Here is a 12,285-nt window from a genome sequence, read left to right as displayed (position 1 = left end):
CACACTGTGTTGAAAGTCTGCTCTGGCTACATAGAGCTCCACCGAACAGTTAACTGAACACCGTGTATGTGTGCTCATTTGCGCCCTTTTTCTGCAAGCAGATGTGTACAGGGCTGAATTCCAAGAAGAAGGAATTCCAAGTTAGAAAAAAAAAAAAAACTTCCTAAATGATGATAAAATTCCATGAAGTTTAGCTGTACATGCAGAAACAGGATAAGAATCTCTAAGTTTTACTCAAAAACTAGTTAACTTAGCCTAAGAGATCATATTAGAGGGTCTCTGAGGTCTTAAAATGTAACTAACATGTTTGAGTGTTTGTCCTGTGATAGTTTTTCTTTTCTTTTTTTTTTTTTAAATAGTGTATATTGAGTTTTTCCAGAAAAACCCAAACAAACTCTTTGGCCAACCTGATATACTATGGATATTTGAGTTGAAAATTGTGAAACTTCTAAAACACCCTGGAGAATTCTTTCCTGTGGTGTGTACCTCTCTAGATTCTGGCTCTTGTCTGCTGCCCCATCTACACCTTCTATAATAATCCCGTCTCTGTACCTTTCCCAAAGTCCTTTCCCATTGGAAGGTCTTTCTATTAGCTGTTGCTTTCTCTACACTCCTTCATCTATGACTACTTCCCTCTTAATCTTAAGATCTCCACTCAAAGGTCACTTCTGTAGAGGGAGAAGACCTCCGCCAAAGGGATTATCTCTTCTAAAGCACCCTCCTTTCTTCAGCCACATCCTATCACATCACCTGTTAGACCCTAAGACATATCACAGGGCTTTACTTTTTACTTTTTTGTTCCCTGCCTTCCTCAACTAGGAAGAATACACTGCAACGACAGAGACTCTATGACCTGAATTTATCTGGATAATCCTGATTTATACATACCTGTTGATCTGACTCTTATCATTGTCTAAAATATGTCATTTTGGACAATATATTACATGGTCTCTTAAGTTGGGTCTATCTATTCTAAAGTCTCACCCTCAGTCCTAATTTTGCACACAGGACAGGATAAATGTTTAGTGAGGTTTTTGCTGATAGTCACATGTCCTGGATTGGAAATCATGAGTCCAGTCCCAGGTCCACTCAGGTAGTGATCCTAATACCCCTAATGATCAGAAAAGCAGGTTTTAGCAGGCAACATCATCAAACAGTTTCCATGATCTTGCTTTCTACCATATCAGGTAGATAACAGAGTACTTCTAGGCAAAGTAGTTCTATTTCTAGAGGTTTACATATAACTTCAAAGTTAATTAACACTTTGAAGCATCCATGCCAAAGGAGCAGTTTAACTTACTGTAAGGAAGGATTCTCAGGGTGAGGGCGACCACATGAGGCAGTGAGGACCTGCTGCTCAGTGAGCCGCCCAGGGATGTGTATTCCCGTGGAAGGAATGCCAGGCTGCGTGTTCTAATCTTGGACTGTCAAGTAAGAACTGTGACACTATCTCCCTGAGACCAAAACTTCTCATGTGACACATTATTGTGTACAAAGTAAATAACTAATAAGGACCTACTGTATAGCATGGGGTACTCTACTCAATACTCTATAATAGCCTATTTGGGACAATAATCTAAAGAAGAATGCATACTAAGACATTTCAGTTGTGCCCAACTCTTTGCAACCCTATGGAGTATAGCCCACCAGGGTCCTCTGTCGATAGGATTCTCCAGGCAATAATACTTGAGTGGGTTGCCATTTCCTTCTCCAGGGAGTCTTCCCAACCCAGGAATTGAACTCACTTTCCTTGCATCTCCTGCATTGGCAGGCAGGTTCTTTACTACTAATGCTGCCTGGGAAGCCCAAAGAAGAATAGATATATGTATACATATAACTGATTCACTCTACTGTACACCTGTACATTATAAATCAACTGCAATAAAATATTTTTTTTAAAAATGATTACAAAAAGACTTCTCGTGTATAAAATGTAGAATATGATTTTGGTTCTTCCTATCAGATTTTCCCATTTTCTCTGTCTCTTTTAAGTTTGCTGTTAATTAAAGGAGTTGATACATTATTTTATTGTAAAGCGCAGGTGACAAAACTATTTGTTGGCATATGAATAAGAAGGCAGTCCTGCATAAAATAATTCATCCCAAATGGCTGTCTGGATTTCCGTTCCAAGGGTTAAGGGCTTAGGTAACTATGTAAGAAGCTCAGGTGAACTGTTCAGGAGTTCTTTAGACAGAGACAAGTCTGTTCCTCTCTCTTATGTCTCAATTTTGGACTTTGTAAAATGGTTGTGATGAGTTGTTTTGCTTCCGTTCCAAGATCAAAAGAGGATTCCATTTGAGAGTGCCACTTGTGGTTGAGGAAGTACTATAGAGATATGAAAGTCTTGAGGTGTTGCACAAAATCTAGGTGGGGGCTCTTGCATGTCTAGATGGAAGCAAGAAACATTCAGGGGTGAATGAATTCCCCTTCCTCCAAGGTGACAAAATTGCAGGCACAGTTGTTCCTACTGATGTAAGAACCTTGAAAGTTGAGAGTGTAAGAATGAGCCTAGGTGTCCATGATGGCGATAAAAGCAGAGTGGAAAGGAAAATGGTATTTTTTAGCACTTATTTGGTGCAAGGTTGTCTTTCATAGGTGATCTCATTTATCTTAAGTTTCATACAGAGCCAATGAAGGAGATGCTATAATATTATTCTTATACTACGAGTGTAGAAACTAAGACTCAAAGAGCTTAAATAACTTGCCCTGGATACTGTAGGTCATGGGCAGCTGGCTGGAATCCCAAAAAGGAGAGAGAGAAGTAAAAACTGGAAGTATGTGAATACTTCACAAGACCAAGCCTTGAGTGTTGGTCTGCCCCTCCTCCAATTTAGTGATATAAACAGTAGCAAGCTCTCCCTTTTCTTACTCCTCGACATCATGGTTTTCTCACCCTCACCTCTCATGGGACCACTCAACTTCAGTTCTACTTATAAGGACAGCAAGAGAAGTATAAGGAATTATGTCCATTCATATGTATCCTCGTCTCGTGTGCCATCTACAAAGCTTGTTTACTTGTTTAGTGATGAAAGTAACCTTAAACCTAGTCCCAGCCAACATTCTCAGAAATCCTGGGACTCAACCCAGACCTCTGTGGTTTTGCTTAGGCATAAGGGCACACAGGTTGTAAGTGGCAGAACCAGAATTTTAACTCCCTTCTCTCTAACCCATGCTCTACCTGTTCCACCATTCAGCTCCCTTGGTTATACACAAAAGGATAAACTCTACTTCATAGAAGATTCTTTTTCTGAACCATAAAAGGATAGTTATGGGGAATTTAAATTCTTTAAAATTCATTCAGACCCATAGGAGTTGACATTATATTAATAGATAATGTATTTCCTTATCTGATTCCAAAGAAATGAGTCTAAATTAAGTACAAATGATGACTGTTCTATAAATATTGTCTTTTTTTGTTGTTGGCAAAGGAGATGGAATTGATGACTACCTAGTTCTTTTATCATCAAGGTCTATTATTTTTTTCATGATGACCTCAGAGTAGCCAGGGCATTTATGACCTTATTCATATGGGCTCCCTGCCCAGAAGCACAAGGGAATGAATCTTTCCCTAAAATGAATAATTATGATGACTCTCAAGCACCAACTGCCCCCTAAAACAATTTAAATATTTTATTGCTATTAATAAATATACCTTTTATGTACATCTATGTTTCATTTATTCTCTGCCTCTAAAGAGCTTCACAAAGAGTTTCTTCCCATAGCATCTCCAAGAGTGAAACAAAGAAAAAAAGGGTTCTCAAAGTGTTGCTTCTGGAATGATCACTGTGGTGTGGTGGGAAGCACAAGTATTTGAGGATGTAATAGACTCAGGGCTAAAGGTCACACTTTAAGTTCCAACAAACTGTGTGTCCATGGGCGTACAGCTTAACTTTCAGAACTTTGGTGGCCTCATCTATAGAATCCATATCATTGTCCCTACCTCTTTGGGTGTAGGAAGCTGTATGATGCTGTCTGGGTTTTGTGATGGACTTCCCTCATTGCTCATTGGTAAAGAATCCCCCTGCAGTGCAGGAGACCTCAGTTCAATTCCTGAGTCAGAAAGATCCCCTGGAGAAGGGACAGGCTGCCCACTCCAGTATTCTTGGGCTTTCCTTGTGGCTCAGCTGGTAAAGAATCTGCCCACATGCCGGAGACCTGGGTTTGATCCCTGGGTTGGGAAGAGCCCCTAGAGAAGGGAAAGGCTACCCACTCCAGTATTCTGACTTAGAGAATTTCATGGGCTCTATAGTCCATGGGGTCACAAAGAGGCAGACAGGACTGAGCAGCTTTCACTTCCACTTTCTTTTTCTGATGGTTCAGTGAATCTTATCTCCATTCCCTCACACTGTCACAGGCTCCTGACTGATCTGATATGGCACAGTTTCCTATATTGGCAGTCATCACCATGATTAAGTCACATATTTATGTTATTTAGCTAAATGAAATTGATTTTAATCAATTTTAAAGAAAATTTTATTTGTATTGTACAATAATACACCTTCATTTATAAGCATGTCCAGCCTGCAGGGGCTTGTATATGGTGAAAAGTAAGTCCCTTCTCATCTACCCTGAATACTTATGTGCCACTTCTTAGAAGTGTAACAATTTTAACACTAAAAATTTCAAGAAAATTACAACATATATAGATGTATAAATATGGGTATAATATTATTTTAAAATCACTACGGCTTCTCTCCATTTTTTCACCTAATTTATCTGAGTTATTTATTAGCATCAATTGACTTCATTCTGTTTAATAGATTCATAATATGCCATAAGATAATCATACAGAATAATATTTTTAAACATAAATTAGCAGCAATGTTTAATATTTATTTTTGAGGCAAGCATGCTGGTTTTGGAAACGAATTTTGGTTCAAATTCTGGATCTGCTTCCAGTATAGTAAACTTGGACTTTCTAAGCTTCTATGTTCCCATCAGGACAAGACTAACTGGCTCAAAGTATCATAAGGATTACATAGATAATGCCAAAGATGACCTAGTATACCACCAATTTACATAACTTGCATAAGTTTCCAGTGTATGTTAATGGTAACCTCGTAACTTCTAATTGAAGGGCATTCCTTGTGAGTTGATGACTCTGAGAAACGACTGTTAACGGGACTCTGCAGGATGTTGTGGTTATCACTGTTGATGTTTTTTGCCGACCAACAAGGGGAGGCTGGGTAAGTAAACTACAGGTCTTGACCGCTCTAAAGAAATCTGCTGACGACAACATTTTGAGGTCATCTCTCACGCTGTGTTTTTCATTGCGTGCAATTAACTTGCTCCCTCCCTAAGGATGAAAGGGGGTATGTATCTTTTCACATAACTTGGACCTTACAGAGACTAAGAAATATTGTAGTAGAGATATCGGCTGGATTATGGTGGTGGTGGAGAAAGAAGAAATCTTAGTAGGAGAAGGTAATATTTACTGAAAACTTACTCTGTGTTTGGAACTTTACTTAAATAATCTGATTTAAGATCCACACTATGAGGTAGGTGGTATAATTTTCAGCATACTACCTAAATTTGGGGTGTATGTTTCCAGCGTGTAAGACAGTGATTTTTGCAGGAAGATCTCAGAGCTTAGGTGTAAGGTTTTATTGAGATCATATGTGCAGAGGGTTTAGAATGAGATTCAGTGTATGGAGAGCATCTTATGAGCAAGCTGAGGGTTAGCGGGGTTTTGAGGCACCCTCAAGGAAACCTGTGATGTAGACACAGCAGTCGAATTTACTGCTGCTTCTCTATGCTTGTCATGAAAGTGAGTCGAATGACTCACTGTCTTCATAGAGAAAAGAAATTCGATTTAGGAAAGCAGTGTGATCCAAGTGTATCTGATATTAGGACATTGCAATATCCTTCCAAGTTCTCTGTTTGGGGATCTTCCATCAGCAATGCAGTTCCTGGGTTTTGAATCAGATGCATGCTCGCACTTTCCACTTTTACTCAGAGGATCGGGAGGCTGGGGAATGTAGGAATTTGGGGCCAAAATTCCAGTGTTCACCCTGTGTTCCTTTGGACTAGTTACCATCATGCCTCAATTCCCTCATCTATAAAATTAAGAGTTCATTTTTGTAATCCCTTATTTCCCTATCAGGTTTACTCAGCTTTGTCTGTTTCTTATCTCTTATCCAGTGAGAGTGGTTGTTGCTATTTAGTCGCTAAGTCATGTCTGGCTCTTTTGCAACCCCATGGACTATAGCCCAGTAGGCTACTTTGTCCATGGGATTTCCCAGGCAAGAATGCTGGAGTGGGTTGCCATTTCCTTCTCCAAGGGGTCTTCCTGACCCAGGGATCGAACCTTCATCTCCTGCATTGGCAGGCAGATTCCTTACCACTGAGCCACCAGGGAAGCCCATCCAGTGAGAGCTAAAAACCTATAAACCCATCCCACTGCTCATTTGCCAGTGATCTTCAGTAGTCATTGAGATGATTTGTGTGTTCAGGTTAACCTGAGCAAAGAGATAATGGGAGTTAGTTGAAATTCCTTCTCTGATCCTTTGACTCAGGACCTAATGAAGGGGCCAAGCCCTCTTGTAATGAGTTGTCTCTGAGCAGTCTGTCCCAGTGACATCAACATCACTTTTTTTTGGATGCTGTGATGAGCCATCTTTAAATGGCTCACACCTGTTGTTACTATATGTGTAGTTAAGGCTCAGATGCTTTGACATCAAAACAAGAATGGTTGCTGGGAGACAGAACAAAGATGTAGAGTTCATGGACAATGGTGTCAGTACTACAGAATGCTCAGCAGCATGTCAACTCAAACAGTCGATAGGCATGTTGGGGGAACAAAAGAAATACAGATAGTAAATGCATCTAATAGAGAGTTTCAGACTCCTACAGTCAAAGGAGGTTGAAATAATGTTCAGCCACTTCAGCTGCCATATGCAATGAGCTGCTTTACCCTTATTCTAGTACAGATGTGTCAAACTCCTGTTGTAATATCCCCTGAGATTGAAACCTCACTTCCTCACAAGAATCTCCTAAAGTCTAGACAATTCTATGATCTTGTATCCCTATACCAAACTGAAGTCTTTATGACCTTCAAACAACAATCTCAGTTGTATCTCCATTGGCACAGAGCCTAAACCCAGTCATTCTTCCACATGGCAGCTCTCAATTCTCCCCAACTGTTTTCTTTCCCCTAAGACATTTCCCCCTGATCTAAATACATCCTTCTACTATTTCTCAAGGGATATGATCTCAAATCTTGTCCTAGTTATGACAGAGACCATGGTTGATTAGGAAGGTTAAATCTTATATACTTGTTCATTAATTCAACCAGTGATTAAACATAAATATCTTATGTGCCTGCTGAAAGCAAGGCATTCTGAATGATGTAGAGATGAATCACATCTGATCCCTTTCTTCAAGTTATCTCAATTTTGTCAGTTTTTGCTTGCTGTGAGACTTTAGATGAGTTGTTTAACCTTTCTGAATCTGTTTTATCACCACTAGAATGTGGATCAATTGAACAGCCTCACAGGATTGATGTGAGAATCAAATACAAAAATTTTTGTGACACTCTGAGCAAAGTGTGATGCACCATAAGGACATAGGGTATCCTGGTTAGAGAAGAGAGGAAGATTGCAAACTAACTAACTAACTATCCATTGTAGATAGAAAAGGACCCATGTCACAGAAGAATACTAAGTGTGCACTAAGATTGAAAGACTGAATGTTAAGTGCAGTCTTTTCTTGGTATTGTTAAATACCAGAAAAAGGAGAAGTTCCTAAGCACAAGTCCAAATTAGGAATTGTTATGTGAACTTCCAAACAGACAAAATTAACCCACAACAGAGATAGTGATGACTCTAAGAGAGAAAGGCAGAAACTTTTACTGTACAAAAATCCAAGTGAGAAATGACTGCATTCAAAATTCTTTCCATGAGGCAAATGAAAGAAAAATACTTTTGGAACTTGGCCTAAAAATGCACAAGTGTGCATCTGTCTCTGTCTACATGCACTTAGACATGTGCATTTTCAGTGTCATTCATGTTACATGTTCCTTGCTTCCCATGACATAACAGCCAATGGCATGGCAAGCGCTCCACAGACTATATGGGGCAACTGGTGATCTCCTCATTGGAATGCCCCTGACCACGATGAAATCCTAGTCAGGGGGCTTCTGATTGAATTTGTATCCATGACAGAGGCCAGAACTTTCTCCAGGGAGATGGAAAGTTATAGGCAGAAGATTAGATCACATGTTTTCTAAAATGGAACACATTTGAGAGTACAAAAAAAAATGACTTTAATAATTGTTCCAGGACAATGGGTGGATACTAAGACTTTCCCAGACAAACAGGGATGTATGACTTAAGAAACGAGATATAGGGTCAGTATAGACCAGGTTTCTCTTTCATCTCTGCCCCCAATTAGCTGTATCACTTTGGGCAAATCATGAAACTTCTCTAAGACTCTATTTATGAAACAGAGTCGGTAATACCCATTTCAAAGTTGTGTAGAGAAGATTGGAAAACAGACTGTGTATAGAAGTACCCAGTTCAGTCATGACATCTTGAAGCTTGTGAGATGCGTTGGGACTCTTTTGGTCCTTGGTTACGTTGGTCTTTTCTCACCTCTCTGTCTTCTCTTCCTTCTTTCCTTCCACCCGGCCCTTCTCAAGTCCTCAGGTAGCAAAGCTAAGGACAAGAACTGGCACAACCATCTATGCAGAATCCATCAGGGCTATCATTATGATGATTATGATCTACAGGCTCAGGTGCAGACTGAGTGCAGAAAAGAAGGGAGATTTTTGAAATGTTTACTTAATGTCTGCACCACATGGCTTGCAGGGTCTTAGTTCCTCTACCAGGGATGGATCCTGAGCTCCCAGCATTGGAAGCACAGAGTCCTAACCACTGGACTGCCAGGGAATTCCCAAGAAGGGAGATTTTGTAAGAAGGAGGTCAGCTATAGGTCAGGACATTTGATTCATTGGAAAGTGGACATCTGTATAACGTAGATAAAGAAGAAGAAGAAGGAGCATATAAACATCAAAAGTTGGAATTTATTCAACCATCCATCCATTCATTCAAAAATACTGAGTGCTTCTTGAGTCTCTGACCCTGTGCTAGGCATGGCAAACATGGTGGGAACATAAGACAGATTCTACACTCATGAAATTAGTAATCTAAACTTTCAAGAATACTGAGAAACCCGAAACTGTTCTATGAATCTCAACAAGGAAGAAAACAGTGGTATTTTAGCAAGTATACTTAAAGTATTTTCTTATTGCCAAATTTTTGCATTTACTGGCAAAATCATAGATGCACATGTACACCTGAAACTGATACTGTGTGCTTGGTCATGTCTGACTCTTTGACCTTGTGTACCGTAGCCCACAAGGGTCCTCTGTCCACGAGATTTCCAAGGCAAGAATACTGGAGTGGGTTGCCATTTCCTCCTCCAGGGGATCTTCCCAATCCAGGGATCAAATCTGCATCTCCTGCATTGGCAGGTGGATTCTTTACCACTGAGCCACCTGGGAATCCCCTTCTCATGTTGCAAAACAATTATACTTTAATAAAAATATTACAGATACATATGTTTCAGCATTTCACTCTGTTCTCTGGGATAGAGATTCCATAACAAAAAGTTGTTATTGTTAATTATCATCAGCGAAAGTCACAATCTCTAATCCAGGAGTTGACAAATACAGTGTTTTTGTAAATAAACTTTCATTGGAATACAGCCACAGCATCTTGTGTATCAATGATCTGCTGCTTTTTGCAATGGAATTGAATTGGGACAGAGGTCCTCAGACTCATAGGCATCTGGCTGTCTAAGAGAAAGTTTCCTGACCCCTACTCAAATGATGATCCAAAAAAACACATTTGGATATTAAAAGCTCTGAGAAGTGTTGTAGTCGAGATTAACCCAGAACTTCTGGGCTGGGCAGTTCCTAAAATTATCATCAATGATTCCCATTCCTTGGTGTCCCAGTCCTTTTAGAATCTTCTCCCTTTGAGTATAAGCTGGATTTTGATTTGCTTTTAATGATAATGTGCTTTTGCTGATGAGATATCACTTTTGAGATTAGGTTATAAAAGAAAACGTGATTCTGTCTCTGGTTCTCTCTTGCTCTAGGATCACTGGCTGCCATATCGAATACACTTGGAAAGTCTCTGGTGAAGCCATGTGGTGAGGATCTGAGACCTACAAACAACTACATAAGAACACTTGGAAATATACCTTCTGAGGCTGCTGACAGTCACATGAGTGAACTGGGAAACAAATTTGTTCTCTGTCTCATTTGAGCCTCGAGGTGATTGTAGCCATGACTAATTATCCCATGGCTTCTTCATGGAAAACTGAGCCAAAGGCATCCCGCTAAGCAAACACCAGATTCCTGACCCCCTGAGACAGTGACGCAATAAGCTTCTGTGGTCTTAAGTTGATAAGCACTGGAGTAGTCTGTTATACAGTAAAAGATGATACAACTTCTTAAAGTATTTGACTATTGAAAACACTCTATCTCCTCTCTTTCCAGCTCCTTCCCGTGAATCATTCATTGCCTTCTCTCAGGACGTAAACCATTCAGAGAATGCATTTGAGAAATGATAATATAAGATATTAAATAATGGAATCTTCCAAATATCCTGAACTAAATACAAATAAAGATAAATTTTGTCTCCATCCTAGATTTGGATTAAAACCTCAAAGGGTTTGGTTTTCCTGTCTTTTATTTGATATGGTACTAACATGTAATCTTTACAAAAAGGATGATTATTCAGATCAAGTTTCCCACACCACCATAAAAAAGAAATACAGTTATGGAAAATCATCAGAAATAACAACAGCTTCAGAAAAGAGTTTACCATTTGCTGCCCTCTAAACTGTGTTTTCCTTGTTCTATAAAAGATAGAGATGCTGTGCTATAGAGACACATGTTGCTAAGCACTGATATCTTCCTTGCGTCCTCACCTGCAGATGTAGAACTGAGCATCATTATTGTTTATGAGCCTGGGGAAATGTCTTGGTTGTCCTGGAACCTGCTTTGCCTTCTGATTTAGCCCTCAACTGACTCATTGTTTCATGACGTCAGTTTTGCTGACTCATTAAACATGTGGGTTAGTGATGTATTTTTCCCTCATAAACGACTATAAAGCCTTTTCAGTTGAGCTGGATCAACAACAGAAGAGACAAGAGCTCAGAATAAATGATTCTGGAGAGCTTAGATGCTCAATTTATCTTTCATTGCCAGTTGCAGTTGAGCAAAATGCTCATCAATTCAATAATGTCTCTATTATCAGCTTGTTTTTAGTATCTATTTTGAGGCTTCCCTTGTGGCTCAGCTGGTAAAGAATCTGCCTGCAATGTGGGAGATGTGGGTTTGATCCCTGGGTTGGGAAGATCCCCTGGAGAAGGGAAAGGCTACCCACTCCAGTATTCTGGCCTGGAGACTTCCATGGACTGCATAGTCCGTGGCTCGCAAAGAGTCAGACACGACTGAGCGACCTTCACCTTCACTTTCACTAGTGTCTGTTTTGTGCTCAGGGCTGAGATGGCACAAGAGCTTGCTTTTCTCTCAATGAAGAGTCTAAGCCCTTTCCTAAGTGGACCCCACGGTGACTCAAAAGAATGTGCACTTGGGAATTAGATAAGAAGGAGTTTGAATTCTAACTTCACCACTGGCTGGCTGTTTGAGCCTGGGCAAGATGCTCTGTTTCCTCATCTTTCAAGGTGTAAAACCATGATTTTGAAAATTATGAAATATATGTGAAGTATAACCAAACATAAAACTTTGATTAGCTTTTTCTATAAAAGACCTTTTGCTGTCCCCCTGAAACTATCACAACATCATCAATCGACTATACTCCTATATAAAATGAAAGTTTTTTTTTTTTTTTTTAAATAGGCAAATCCATAGACACAGAAAGTAGAGCAGGAGTTGTCAGGACCTGGTTGGTGGGGGGAGCAGGGAGAAGGTGATTGCTAATGGGTATGGGGTTCTTTTTGAAAGACCCAAATATTCTAAAGTTATAATAGATGGTGGTAATGATTTCACAGTTCTGTAAAATACTAAAAACCATTGAATTGTATACTTTAAATGGGTGTATTTGATATGTGAATTCTATCTCAATACAAAAATTATAAATGAAAAAACAAAGACCAAATAGTAAATATATCACACTTTGTGGTCCTTACCTCTCTTTACAAGTACTCTATTTGGCAACTGTAGCGTGAAAGCACCCATGCACCCTTAAAAATGACCATTCCTTTCCTTATTTTAGTCTCTTAGTGAGACTTAGGTTTCAGAGAAAAGCACTG

General features: G+C 39.6%; 1 long non-coding RNA gene across 1 annotated transcript; it reads left to right on the top strand.

Annotated features, from left to right (window-relative positions):
- The first annotated feature begins 5,268 nt into the window (after positions 1–5,268).
- On the top strand, positions 5,269–10,655 carry LOC139038379 (uncharacterized). The gene is made up of 2 exons (XR_011491347.1): positions 5,269–5,424; positions 10,102–10,655. It is a non-coding gene; the product is annotated as an uncharacterized lncRNA (long non-coding RNA).
- The last annotated feature ends 1,630 nt before the right edge of the window (positions 10,656–12,285 follow it).

The sequence above is a fragment of the Odocoileus virginianus genome, chromosome 15 (assembly GCF_023699985.2).
Source record: "Odocoileus virginianus isolate 20LAN1187 ecotype Illinois chromosome 15, Ovbor_1.2, whole genome shotgun sequence".
Classification (NCBI taxonomy): domain Eukaryota; kingdom Metazoa; phylum Chordata; class Mammalia; order Artiodactyla; family Cervidae; genus Odocoileus; species Odocoileus virginianus.
This window is presented reverse-complemented; position numbering and strand designations above follow the sequence as displayed.